Source organism: Dermochelys coriacea, chromosome 8, assembly GCF_009764565.3.
Source record: "Dermochelys coriacea isolate rDerCor1 chromosome 8, rDerCor1.pri.v4, whole genome shotgun sequence".
Lineage (NCBI taxonomy): Eukaryota > Metazoa > Chordata > Testudines > Dermochelyidae > Dermochelys > Dermochelys coriacea.
Window position 1 is genome coordinate 103,481,152 of NC_050075.1, and position 13,826 is coordinate 103,494,977.

General features: G+C 41.8%; 1 protein-coding gene across 4 annotated transcripts in view; it reads left to right on the top strand.

Moving 5' to 3' along the window:
- The first annotated feature begins 482 nt into the window (after nucleotides 1–482).
- DMBX1 (diencephalon/mesencephalon homeobox 1) overlaps nucleotides 483–13,826 on the top strand; it is a 34,239-nt gene continuing 20,895 nt past the window's right edge. For 2 of the 4 annotated variants that reach the window (XM_038413589.2, XM_038413586.2), the window contains exon 1: nucleotides 483–859. The gene's annotated coding sequence lies outside the window, so the exon portion shown is untranslated. Of the gene's footprint in view, nucleotides 860–3,098; nucleotides 3,234–13,826 lie in introns of those variants that run through there. The other 2 variants (XM_038413587.2, XM_038413585.2) reach the window with 1 other exon arrangement.

Sequence of the window (13,826 nt, forward strand, 5' to 3'; positions counted from 1 at the left end):
AAGACAGCTGTGTTCACTGAAATGTAAGAAAGTGTCCAGAAGTTTGGTTTCCACTGCGATCCTGCGAGAAAAGAAACCAAACTGGCCCCTTTATTCATATCTGAGGGCATTATGGGGGGGGGGAGGTTGGATTTTCCCCATAAAGCAGGAGTCTACCTTAGAGTCCTCCTGATGCCTAACCTCAGCCAAAAGGGGTGTGGGTGTGTGTGTGGACATTTTATAAATATGTACACACGTGTCTCTCTGTGTGTAGGCATGTTTATAAATATGTACTCACCTTCCCCACCCCAAATCAAATCTATGTCCCAGATTCCTCACATCCAGCTCTCAGTCCCTGTACCCAGGATAGAAGAGTCTCCCCTCTTCCCACGACTGGCTTCCCATTATCTCCCAGTGATTTAATTAGGCGTTTACACCTGACTAGACTTGGAGTAAATGACTGGTAAGAAGTCTTATTAAAAAAAAAAAGAAAAGAAAAGAAAACCAGTGGGGGGGGGGGCAGAGAGAAATGTATCCGCAAGCCCTGGTTTGATTGACAGGGTGAAGGACCATTGAAAACCTTGCACGGTTGCTGCTAGGTCTGTGTGAAGCTCCTTTTAAAAATCCTTCCTCAACCCTCTCCCCCGGTAGATGGCAGCTTCCCTGGACCCTGAGACAACTTGGGAACAAGGCAGGAGAACAGAGGAAAGGGGGAGGCAGGGACAGCAAAGGGCTCAGACTCTGCTCTTAAGGCAGCACTCCGCTCCGCTGTCCCAGCCCCTCCGCTCCGAATCCGGTTTCTGGCTACGCTCCAGAGTGAGACTTTACACCCGCCGCTTGACCGGTTCCACTGAAGAGAACCTAGGGCAACATTCAAAAGGTAAGACGCTTTCTGATCTCCTCCAAGAAAAAAAAAAAAAAAACCCAGTCACCATGCGCTTTAACTTTAGCAGGAGGCTTCTCCTTACCTAGCACGCATGGTTTGCCGCTCTTGGCGATCCATAAGTGTGGAAAGTTTGGTTTGGGGTGAGGCATTTTGCAGAAGGCTTAAGGGGCGTTACAGAGCGGCTTCTTTCTATTCAAATAAAGTTTTAGGACACGTTTTAAGTGTAGAGTTGTTTGTTTGTTTCTTTTTCTCCTTGTAGACACTTCAAACCCCCTCCGGGTGTATTTGATGCCCTAACGAATCCTTTGAAGGAAGCAAATCAAATGTAGATGTGTGACTGAGGAAACGGGGCGGGGGGGACACCACTCTCACAACTCGTGTGCCATCAAAATCCCGTGCCATATGCTTGCCGATTTTGTGGAGTCTCTTAACTCGTCCCTTTGAGAGAGAAAGCTTTTTATTTGTTCGGGTTTTGCTTCATTTGGAATATATTAGTTTACTCCAAAATAAGGTTGTGAGTTATTTTTTCTTACATTTAAAAAACTGCAAGAAATTTGTCTTTTTTTTTTTTTTTTTTAAACTTTCAGCAGTTGGCTACGTGAATAAAATTCAGACTCACTGATTCGTTTAGCTAACGATTAGGTTATACCGCATGTAAGGAAGCAGGTTAATATATGGGTTTTAATGCTTCATTTCCAATCTCTGAATGTCTGTCAACCTTCCTAGTTGGGGCAGTTCTCTCTTGAGCGCTGCAGATACATAATTAGAAAAGTGAGAGGGGTTGCTTTAGGTTTGGGCTTGGCTGTAAACACACTTTGCTTTTACCGCTCGAGTCTCTCTCTTTCCTCTTTCTTTTTTTGCCAAAGGGCCTACATAGCTAACAACGCATCTCTTCATTTATAGGAAATAAATAGGAGACTGTAAAATTCACCCTATTTACATAATGATGTTTTAATAAGCCACACAGCCTGGTGAGAGAGAGCCGGAGGCAAAAATCAGACAGATTCTGGGAAGAGACAAAAGCCCCTTTGCACAAGAAAAGGGGGTGACGGACCCCAGTGTCACTAAAGCTCAGTAGTGGTTGGGACAGGTCTCTCCTGCCAGGCGGGCATCCGAGAGGGAGTGAACATTCAGATTGTGCGTCTGACAGAGTATAAACAAAAACGAAGCCCAAACTGGTTTGAAGTTTAACACCGAATTTCCCTCCTCCCGTGCCTTTTAAATATAAGTCCGCACAACTAATGGTGAAGGGAAAGAACTGCTCTCTCGCTGCGAGTTATCTAACGCAGAACTTGAGATGGGAGGGTAGAGACAGGACTCGGAGAAGCGCTCACTTAGGGTGTGTATAAACTCAGGACTTGCATTGTCAGGCGCAGTTGATAAATGAAGGGCTCTGCAGTCGAAACCTATTTGCACCTCCATTATCCGGCGAACCAAATGGGGATCCGCATGCATATTTTACCGCAAAACATCCCATACATCTCAGCCAGAGTCTTCCCTCCGGCCATGGCATAACAGATAGGGCAGGGAAGGAGAAGGAAGGGGGCAGAGGGACACGGCATCCATTCATCGTCACTGCTTAGGCAGGGAAGTAAATGTTTAGCCAAGTACCTTCTGTCTAGGCAATCGGCCATTTACACCCTCCCCAGACCCTCCCATTCATCAGCAGCACACATGTGCTTAATGCATAATCGCGGGGGGTGGGTGGGTGATACACGTCTCTCCCCTTACACAGAGCACCATCACACGCGTGTGATTACAAGACACGTTGCAGAACCTGCAAACGTGAGCATCTAAGTAACCCTGTCAAGTTCTTTAACCACCAAACTCGACCAGGCAGTGGGGTTCTCAGGCTCGGGGGGGGGGGGGGAGGATGGGGTACAGAAGGGACAATGTAGAACACACACGCCTCTCCTTTTTCTGAGGCGCTCTCCTGATACAAATCCTGAAAGGGGTGGCGGGGGGGGGGGGGGCGGAGAGCGCACATAGGAATCTTTTCTCTGTGCCCTTGTCCTGAACGGGAAGCTGCTTGTAGGGGCGAGCCGACTCTCGGAAACTTTTGCTAGCTTCAGAAACAGGGACAAGTTGGAATCAGTTGTGCCTCTGAAGGGCAGCCTGCAAGCAGGCCTGCAGCTAAGTGATAACAGTTGGAATCAAGGGCTTTCCCTCTTAAGTGATACAATTATTAATCGACGGGCATGCTTAATCATAAAACGATTGAGCCGCTCTGGCTGTCTACTGCCAGGAAACTTCGCGGCCCCCCGCAGAAAAGGTCCCGAGTTCTGTTTTTAATTCGAAATGTGAAGGACTTGAAGAAAAATGAGCTTAAAGCGAACTTGGCAGCCTCTCTCTGACGCACCCAGATCAGGTAGGAACACAATATAAATCCTCCACGTAGGCACAGAAACCTCTGCCAGATGTAACTCGTCAAAACGATGGGAAACTACGAGGCAAAGAGCAATCAATGCGCTTGCTTTTCCTGTGTAAAAAACTTTATATGGGTATTTCTGATGTAAAGGAATCTTACATATTCTTATCTTACAGCGATGGGTTCATTATTCCAGCTACAGATTTTGGGGCACTTTTTGTCTATTGGACACTTCAGCCGAAAATATCCCATCTGTGTTTACACAAACACACAGTAGCTTGAATGCACTAAGCTTTCTCCAACTACCTCCCTTTTCATCTATCATTTTGTACATGTTTCTGTTGAGACCGATTTGGAAGTAAGACAAAATCTGTGTGTGTATACAATGATCGGAAGTGTGTGTGTGAAATATATCTACACACACTTATATGGAATATTATTTAAAAACGATTTCACTCAAGTCTCAGATTCACTTTTTTTCTAACATGAAACAGGAGACTTTATTTCTAGCCTTTTAAATTCTTCAGTCCTTCCTGGGTGTATTTAATATTCACATTTAATTCTCAAGAGTGATTATTTATATCTCCGATGAAGCAGTTTAGTTCCGTTAAGGCAGAACTATATATATATAATATTTAAAACAAAAGCCCCCAAAACAGTTCCCAGGCCATCACCCCAGGTGAGGTGAACTTCTGACACTGTTGACAGCAAAATAAAACCTTCGGAGAAGGAGAAAACTGAACTGCTAATGTTATAGGCATTTAAATTCAGCATACTGTTTGGGCTAAATGCATCTCAATTTCATTTTAGGGAATGCAAATCTGGACAGAACTTTTTCCTTGTCTCCCTAAATTCAGGACGAAGTGTGTGGTGACTGGAAGGTGGGGGGAAAAAGGATAATTATGTGACAGTTTGAGGGTTAGCGCTCAAAATTTTATTCTAAGCTGATTACACCTCTGAAGTGGAAACACCATTTTGTCCACCTCTTCAGAAAACACACACAACTGCTGTGATGCAACATTAGGACACTTTCCCGATCTTTGAACTGGTTTCTATTGTTAAATAATAATAATTAATTAAATCCCCTTCTGTTCCACTTGGTTGGCTTCTTAAGTTTTCCATGTAAATGACAGTAATAAATATCTAATCATGCCCCGCAGCTGTAGTCGGTTCTCTGAGCAGCCCTCATTAATGAAACATCAAGTCACGGAAAAGTTTGTTGGTTCCTGTAAACGATTTTTGAAACATTGTGGAAACAGTATTTAGGAAGTCGCAAGAGGACAACGAAAACTGCCCAGAATTACAGTGCTGCTAATTTTTATTTTAAAACCAGAAACCGTGCATTTGGGACATTTGCCTCATGGCTAGTTTCGCCTTCTAAATTAGTGACAGCGTATGCACACGAATCATCTTCCTTTTGGCATAGACTGAAAACAGCCTTGATTCATTTAGGGATTAAAAAAAGAAATAAACTAAAAAAAGCACCAAAAAACAGCCACCCTCTTTTGCAGTTCATCGTTACGAATCTTTTTTAGAAATACCTTCAGAGCAAGCACACTTGTAGCACGTACTGTCTCCCAAACTCCTTTTTCCAAAAAAAAAAAAAAAAAAAAAATTTACAGGTAATTTTTAAATATACTGCTGTCAAGGCACTATTTTAAATCTTGTTATTCTAACTAAAAAGAGCATTCCCGGAATAAGACCCACAGAAATGAAAGGTAAGAAAGGGCTACGATGTATTGCAAAGTCCATTTTCTTTTGCAAATGAGAAAAGCAAAGAATTAAACGGAGAGTAGACAAAACAGAGGAGGACAAATACAGAAGAGACAGAAAATATAACCCCCTTTGCTTAAAGAATAAACGAGCCAGCTTGAATCTGTACACGATCAGAACTGCACTTTTTAAAAGCATTTGAAACGGATCTCTTAAAACGAGATTGTCTCCAAGGGGTTTCTCCACAGAGAAGTGGCATGTGGCCATCAAAAGAATGGTTCCCAAACAACTAATAGGGCCGTAAAGAGCTTTTAATGCTGGTGATAAGGATAAGGCTAAAATTAAACCATGAGAGTTGGATTTGTTCTCCTCACGCTAAACAAATGGAGTGATTACATTCTTTCCAAACGCATCAGTCACACTACATTAAGAAGCAGAGAGCTAATTATCCCAATTAGGAGGCTGATTTATAATTAATGGCTTGGACCAAGTGATAATTGGATGTTAATGGATAACAGTTTTGTCTGGAAGTAGCCTCTAGCTTCCCCTAAGGCAGGGGTTGAGGGTGATTTTTTCCCCCCCATTCTCTTTCCTCCTATTTCTGCTGGCAGCACAAAGCAAATGAGGAAATAAATCTGTTATTAGCTGATTCAGTGATATCAATCATAATGGAAAGGGCTTGGGGGAATTGCTTTCAAGGCGGTTTTGTGGTTTGAGGCCTGATGCAAACAGGGAGCCAGAAGAAGTAGAATATATATCAAGCAAAACAGCAAAAACAAACCTTCCAAGTCACTTGCCTACTTGGGATCCTCCCTAGCTTTGGGTGAAGTTATTTCAGGCGGACAGCCCAAGTCAACAGCAAATAGCCCCAGATCCTGTACACAGAACAGATGCTATTGGTACAATCACTTGTAGTTTAGCTGGCTGTAATCTGACTCCTTTTAACTAGAAATACTGCAATGGATTGTCAAAGGTGTCAGTTTTAAACTCATTCTGTTTCCATTTCTGGATTTCACCTCCCCAATTTGCTCCTGAATTTTAAAAATTCCTTTCCTGAGTTTATTTTTGGTGTCACTTCCTCCGGATTTTAAATTGTGTCACCAACACACTCCAAATCCAATGATTCCAGGTAAGGGAAGAAATGGGCAGTTTAAATGCCCATGGCCTGAGGCTGATCTTACTTTCACTTTTTTTTAGCACTACATTGATTTTAGTGGAGATTTAACTGATTTTGAGTCCTTGTTTGGGACAGCATCTAAGCAAGTATACTTAAATCCTCTTAAAAAGAAAAGGAGTACTTGTGGCACATTAGAGACTAACAAATTTATTAGAGCATAAGCTTTCGTGAGCTACAGCTCATTTAGCTCATGAAAGCTTATGCTCTAATAAATTTGTTAGTCTCTAAGGTGCCACAAGTACTCCTTTTTCTTTTTGCGAATACAGACTAACACGGCTGCTACTCTGAAACCCATTAAATCCTCTTGAAACCATTCCCCAGCCTGGAGTGTGCAGTCAATGGGACAAAAGCACATGCTTAATGTTCAGCATGTGCTTAAGTGCTGACAGTTTGCCTGCATCAGCACCTTTACTGGTCTGATAGCGGTATCTGGTAGCAGCTTCCTAACTTGCAATGGCAACCAAGCTTTCAGGAGAACCATTTTTTTCATTTCTGCCTGATCTATGCAGTTCTAGGGCCAGATTCTGCTTCCATTTATGCCAGTGCACCCAGTGGAGTCGCTCTGAATTTGCTCCAATGTAATATGAACACAGAATCCGGCTTCATGCCTCCGCTGCAAGCAGAGTACAAACTAAAGGTGTCTTCTACCAACCCCAACTCAAGAGATGTATTAGAATGGGGGTAAGGTGCAGAAAAGGGCAGCAAAAATGATTAGGGGGGATGGAACAACTTCCATCTGAGGCGAGATGAAAAAGACTGGTCCACTTAGAAAAGAGACGGACAGCTAAGGGGGGATATACCAGAGGTCTATCAAATCATGACTGGTGTGTAGAAAGTGAACAGGGAAGTGTTATTTACTCCTTCACATGACATAAGAACTAGGGTCACCCAATGAAATTACCAGGCTGCAGGTTTAAAACTAACAAAGGAAGTACGTCTTCACACAATACACCGTCAACCTGCGGAACTCATTGCCAGGGGATGTTGTGAAGGCCAAAAGTCTAATTGGGTTCCAAAAAAGAATTAGATAAGTTCATGGAGGAGAAATCCATCAACGGCTGTTAGCCAAGATAGTCAGGGGCGCAACCCCATGCTCTGGGTGTCCCTAAACCTCCAATGGCCAGAAGCTGGATCTGGACAGCAGGGGATGGATCACTTGATAACGGCCCTGTTCCGTTCATTCCCTCTGAAGCATCTGCCACCAGCTATTGTCGGAAGACAAGATACTAGGCTAGATGGACCATTGGTCCAATTCTGTATGGCCATTCTTATGTTCTTATTTCCACTTAACTGCACTCACAGCCCTGATCTAAATCAAGGTTACTGTCATGACAAAAGTACCTGGTGGGATAGGGGGGTGTGAATGTCCTTACATTAGCTTTTTACCATTGTAACTTGATTGATTTCAATGGAGTTACTCTTGATCCTTCCTTGTGTGAAAGAAGGATCAGGGCTCTGCATCTCTCTGACCTTCAGGACACATCTCAAAGCTCCTCTTCCCTCCCTGGCATTTAAATAACTGGAAAAGTAAGAGTGAAAAAAATGTGGCAGGGGGTGAATTTGAGTTTTAAGTCACCTTGCTGATTGGTGGGGGTTATATTAACTTGTACTGCTGCAGTTAGAGTATGATTTGTGCTGGTCTTTTTACACAGTCACAGATGCCTGAAGTATATACAGAGTGACAGGTTTCAGAGTAGCAGGCGTGTTAGTCTGTATCCGCAAAAAGAAAAGGAGGACTTGTGGCACCTTAGAGACTAACAAATTTATTTGAGCATAAGCTTTCGTGAGCTACATCCAATGAAGTGAGCTGTAGCTCATGAAAGCTTATGCTCAAATAAATTTGTTAGTCTCTAAGGTGCCACAAGTACTCCTTTTCTATATGCAGAGTGGCTCTTTCCCAGCCAATCTAATGAATCTAAATAAATCTTCAAGTGTCCAAATGAGAAGCTCCCCTTACCATTCTGGAGAGTCAACTGGTACCTGCTATAGTGTGCCGATAAATCTTACCACAGTCAGCAGGCAGTATGCATCTCTCTTTCCTTGGCATCAGCCCCGTTATTGGTGTCATAAAGGAACAGAACCAAATGTTAGAAGAGGCTCTCCTTCGGGCCCAGAGAAAGGGACAGTGGCAGAATGGGCCAGGCAAGTTTTGCACAGCATTTGGTTTTGTAGCCAGCAGATGATTGCAATGGATTTTGTTCCCCAAACCAGCATTCTCTCCTAAACACCAAAGGCACCATATCAAAGAGGGTGAACTATCTCAAAAGACACCGGACCTGAATGGGGACCTCTCTCACCTTCAGCTTTATCCTTTTGGGTCAAGATCAGAGAGATCAAAGCTAAAAGAAGCTGCAAAAAAAAAAAAAGAAAGGAAAAAATATCAGCATGAACAGTATTAGGGCAAACTTTTCAAATCTGGTTGCATGAAATTAGACTCCTAAATCCATATTTAGGCCTCTAAATGAAAGTAGCTTAATTTTTCAAAGGTGGTAGGTGCCTGGAGCTTCCATTGATTTCAATAGGATTCTGAGGTAGTGGGGACTTCTTTAAAACAAAGACACTTTTATTTAGGTGCCGACTTAGGTGAATACTCACTGATCAGTTCAGGAGTCTATATTTTGGTGTGAATTGTTCATTTTATTTTAAATGATGGACTTAGATGTAAAAAGAATCACGGTGAGTGAAATGGGAATAGTCACAGCGACATCATTAAATACTTTAAAAACAAAATCATGAGAGACCTGGTTGTAAGGAAAATGCAGATGAAAATTAAGAGACTGAAATAAGCCAAAATATTTTCATCGTTATATAGCTGCTGCTAAGGCTGACCTACTTTTCTGAGATGCCCACTAGATTCCGATTATTGTGAAGATACAGAGGAGAAAACAACCATTCCTCTTTGTGAGTTTCTATAAAAAGAGAAAAATGGGGAATCTAAAAAACTAATTCAAGAAGTGTAATGCTGCAATTTTTTTAAAGCAATTACCTATCTATTACACGAATTTAATTGTTGGGTTTATTTTGAGTTAATCCAAACTCTTATTTTTACTGTGGGCCTGATCCAAAGTGTACTGAATTCAATGGTTTCAGAGTAGCAGCTGTGTTAGTCTGTATCCGATGAAGTGAGCTGTAGCTCATGAAAGCTTATGCTCAAATAAATTTGTTAGTCTCTAAGGTGCCACAAGTACTCCTTTTCTTTTTGTGAAATCAATGGGAATCTTTCCATTGACCTCAGTGTGTGTTGAATCTGGCTCTATAAAACCACGATCGCAGATTGTACAGCAATGCATCTTCCATAGGACTTGGTGTCATGAGTTACAGGTATGGAGAAGAATATGGCAGGTAACATCACTTTGTTCTTTTACTTAGTTTGATTCTCTTAGTATTTGGAGGGTGCATACAAGAATCCTTTAGGATATTCTAAAAGACACTGTGAAATACAAGGTAGAATAATGGGATGGGGTGAGGGTGGAAAGAGGAAAAAAATCCTAACAGATTAGTCTATTAGGCCCTGGAATAGTGTCTATCTATTCTATCTCCAATTTCGGTGGTGCTAAAATGAACAGAGTAAATATGTGTCTGTTAAGGAGAAAGCAGCACTGTGCATCTCCTTGTAAGACATGAATGACACAGGGCACAATTACTTCCTACATTTTAAATTGCCTGCTGATGGGTAGAATTTACCCACCTACACTAGATTCTTGTATTGCGTTCATCACAGTATCTGAGTGCTTAGAGGAATGGGAAGCATTAGATGAAGTTACAGTTATCTCCATCTGCTTTATTTCCATGTTGCTATTATTTAAAGTATTGATCCCATAATTAAGGTCACACAAATAGGCACAATAATTTTTTCCCCCTCCTGAACTGATCATTGAGTATTCACCACAGCAGAAATGGTTTAAAGATTATTCCATGGGCAAGAGGGAAACTAGCATTAATCCAATGCCAAGATTGTAAAATCAAACACTGAAAGGTCAGGAAAGAAGTTACGTACAAAAGCTTCTTCTCCTGGGACATTAAAATGTCCTGGAGTTGTAAGCATTGTTGTACAGTCCTAGAAATGTAGGGCTGGAGGAAACCTCGAGGTATCTTGTTCATCTCTGCACTGAGGCAGGATTATACCTAGACCACCCCTGACAGGTGTTTGTTTAATCTGCTCTTTAAAAGCCTTCATAGAAGGGGATTCCACAACCTCCCTAGTTAACCCTATTTGGCACATCTCTGCAAGTTTAGAATAAGGTAAAACACTTAATGGCATCCCATTCATCCAAACCAGCTTTCGTATGAGCAGAAACACCTAACAGAAAAGTCCATTGTGCATTGCATCCTCATTATTAGAAATTGTAGATCAAATAAAGCCTTAAGCCTATTACCCTGCTGAACATCCATGGGGGGAAAAAAATCTCTATGCTCATTAAGTTCTCCGCTTCTGAACTAGATTTCTTCAAAACTGGCTTATTCCTTAGATCTCTGTGAAATCTAGAAAACAAGCAATTTCTAAACAAAATTGCTTTAGCTATGGGTGAGTTGTCTGAGCAAAAGATTTCTGATCAGAATGTAAGGGGAAAGTGTACATTGGAAAGCTATACATCTAAAACATACATACACTGAACTCCAATGTCCGGATGCTTTCCAAGAGTCATCATAAGGTCCAACTCAAAAATAATTTATTTGCCGACATTATGAACAAGTCCAAAGGTGCTGGAACAACTTGCATAGTGGGAGTGCCGAGAGCCATTGAACCAAACTGTAAACACTGTAGCTAATAGAAACCACTTCAAGCCAAAGGGTGTGACAGCACCCCTAGTTCCAGCATCTATGTGAACAACTGTAAAAGAGTGCTACCACTTCCCTGTTAACGCAATGAATCAACGGGGCTACATAGCTGATTGCAAGATCAGAGCCCCAAGTCTGGAGCACTGGGAGTTTTTTTCTCCAAGGAGGCATCTGATTACAAATAGGGGCCATAGGTTCAAGCAGGGTGCCTAATTCCATGCACCTAAAGCCACATTTTGGCACAGAAATAGACAAACATGGGCACCCAGGTTCTCTAGTGGCAAGTGTCCATGGGCCCAATTCTGTATGGCACTGATCATGGCAGGGTGTTCTCAATTCCCACAGAGATTAGGATGACGTCTCAGATGATCAAACCCTAAGCTTACACTGAGGCATGATCCTCCATTTAATAGGTGTCAAATTCGCTGCAGCCACAACTACTTTACAGACAGAATTAGCCACAACTTTTCTCATGCTGGATGCCAGCATCCACACATACAACTGTGGGCTTTGAAAAGGTCTAGACCTACCTATTTATGCAGTTTTGAAAATCCTACCTGCCACTTTTCAGAAAAGTCACGTCATTTGCCTTTAAAATAAGCCCATTTTACAGAAACAAATGGAGTGGTAGGCATCGGCCAGACAAACCTATACAAACAAGATTTGGGAACTGCTAGCCAGAAACATGAGAATGGATTCTTTGTTTTTTTGCATATAAACTGTCAGGTTACACATCTAAACTGCTTGTAAATTGACAGTCACTTGATTGCACGGTGCTTTATTGCTAATAAAAGCCACAGCTGTGAGCCAATGTCCTATTTCAAGCCAAAAAGGTGCAACTTGGCTTGAGTGTTATGGTCCTTCAGACATACTGGTGACATAGATTTATAACCGACCTGGCTACTGGAGTATTTGCATTTTAGTTCCATTAAATCTGAGAATGCAACCAAAGCTCTCTTCATCAAAAGTTCTGCTGCAAACACTATATATTATAACCTAGTAGATCAAGGAGCGTTACAGATTTAACTTCCATGACGGCACATTTACCATTATCCTTATGAAAACTGTCTGCAAACATTTCAGTTTTGTCCTGATCCTTCATGGCTGAAACCAGTGGTCGTTCTATTGTTGACTTCAATGGAAGCAGGATGGAACTCTAAGACTATGTCTACACTACAGCGGTAAGTCGACCTAAGTTACTCCAGCTATGTGAATAACATAGCTGGAGTCAACATGGCTTAGGTCGACTTACTGAGGTGTCCACATTGAATTGGGTCGATGAGAGACACTCTCCTGTCAACTTACCTTACTTCTCTCATTCCCAGTGGTATACCAGGGTCGACCGGAGAGCGCTCTGCCGTTGATTTAGTGGGTCTTCACTACACCCACTAAATTGACCCCCAGTGCATCGATCACCGCAGCGTCGATCCTGCAGCAGTGTAGACATAGCCTCAGTTTGGATCCAGAGTAAAATTCCTAATGCTTTTATCTTCCTTTGGCAGATAAAAGAAAAGGAGTACTTGTGGCACCTTAGAGACTAACAAATTTATTAGAGCATAAGCTTTCGTGAGCTACACGAAAGCTACAATTTTTTTTTTCCACCAAATGCATCCGATGAAGTGAGCTGTAGCTCACGAAAGCTTATGCTCAAATAAATTTGTTAGTCTCTAAGGTGCCACAAGTACTGCTTTTCTTTTTGCGAATACAGACTAACACGGCTGCTACTCTGAAATTTGGCAGATAAGGAACCCTTGTTACTTTGACTAAGTATGTAAGAGCTTTGAATAAGATTGTGACTATATGGACACATTTTCCCAATTATTTGGTTTCATTTTTAGGGTAAGAATAAGGGAAAAGAAAGGGAGGCATAAATATATATTTACACAAACCTACTGTACCTGTAAACACACAATTGAAATATTCAGTTGACAACTAGTGTGGTCAAAATAAGAGACTAGGTGTCAAGACAACACTTGGGTTCTAGTCCCAAGTAACTTGCCCTACAGTATTGCCAAACTTAAGCATTTGAAAATCTGGAGTCGGGCCCCCAGAATCAGGTGATTGGCTTAAAAATCAAGATTTTAAAAAATTATATTTGCAGGTTCCTTTTATTTGCCTTGGGCCACACTTTCATGCTTCTTTTTCTCTGGGAACACTAGAAACTTACTTCTTTAAATGAACGCAGAGATTCTCCCATAGTCACATGACTTCAGAAGCTGGGGCTTTGAGGGAAAATGCCGGGTACTATAAGAATCATGATAAAAGTGCAAAGTCTGGCAAACACTGGCAGGGTGACCTTGTACAAGTTATCTCATTCCTTTGCACCCCAGCATATGAATTTGTAAAATCAATATAATCAGAGCTCCCTACCACATAAGGGTATTGTGAGGTTTGTGCAACATTTATGATACCCCTAGAGATCCTGGTATGATACTTGGAGTGAAAATGATTAGCAGTATAAATATACTTCGTATGGGGACACCATCATAGGGCCTAATCTCATCAGCCACACTATCAGAGGCTCGCTCACCTGCACATCTACCAATGTGTTATATGCCATCATGTACCAGCAATGCCCCTCTGCCATGTACATTGGTCAAACCGGACAGTCTCTACGTAAAAGAATAAATGGACACAAATCAGACGTCAAGAATTGTAACATTCAAAAACCAGTTGGAGAACACTTCAATCTCTCATCACTCGATCACAGACCTAAAAGTTGCAATTCTTCAAAAAAAAAACTTCAAAAACAGACTCCAACGAGAGACTGCTGAATTGGAATTAATTTGAAACTGGATACAATTATTTTAGGCTTGAATAGAGACTGGGAGTGGATGGGTCATCACACAAAGTAAAAATATTTCCCCCCCTCCCCTCCCCGTTCCTCAGACGTTCTTGTCAACTGCTGGAAATAGCCCACCTTG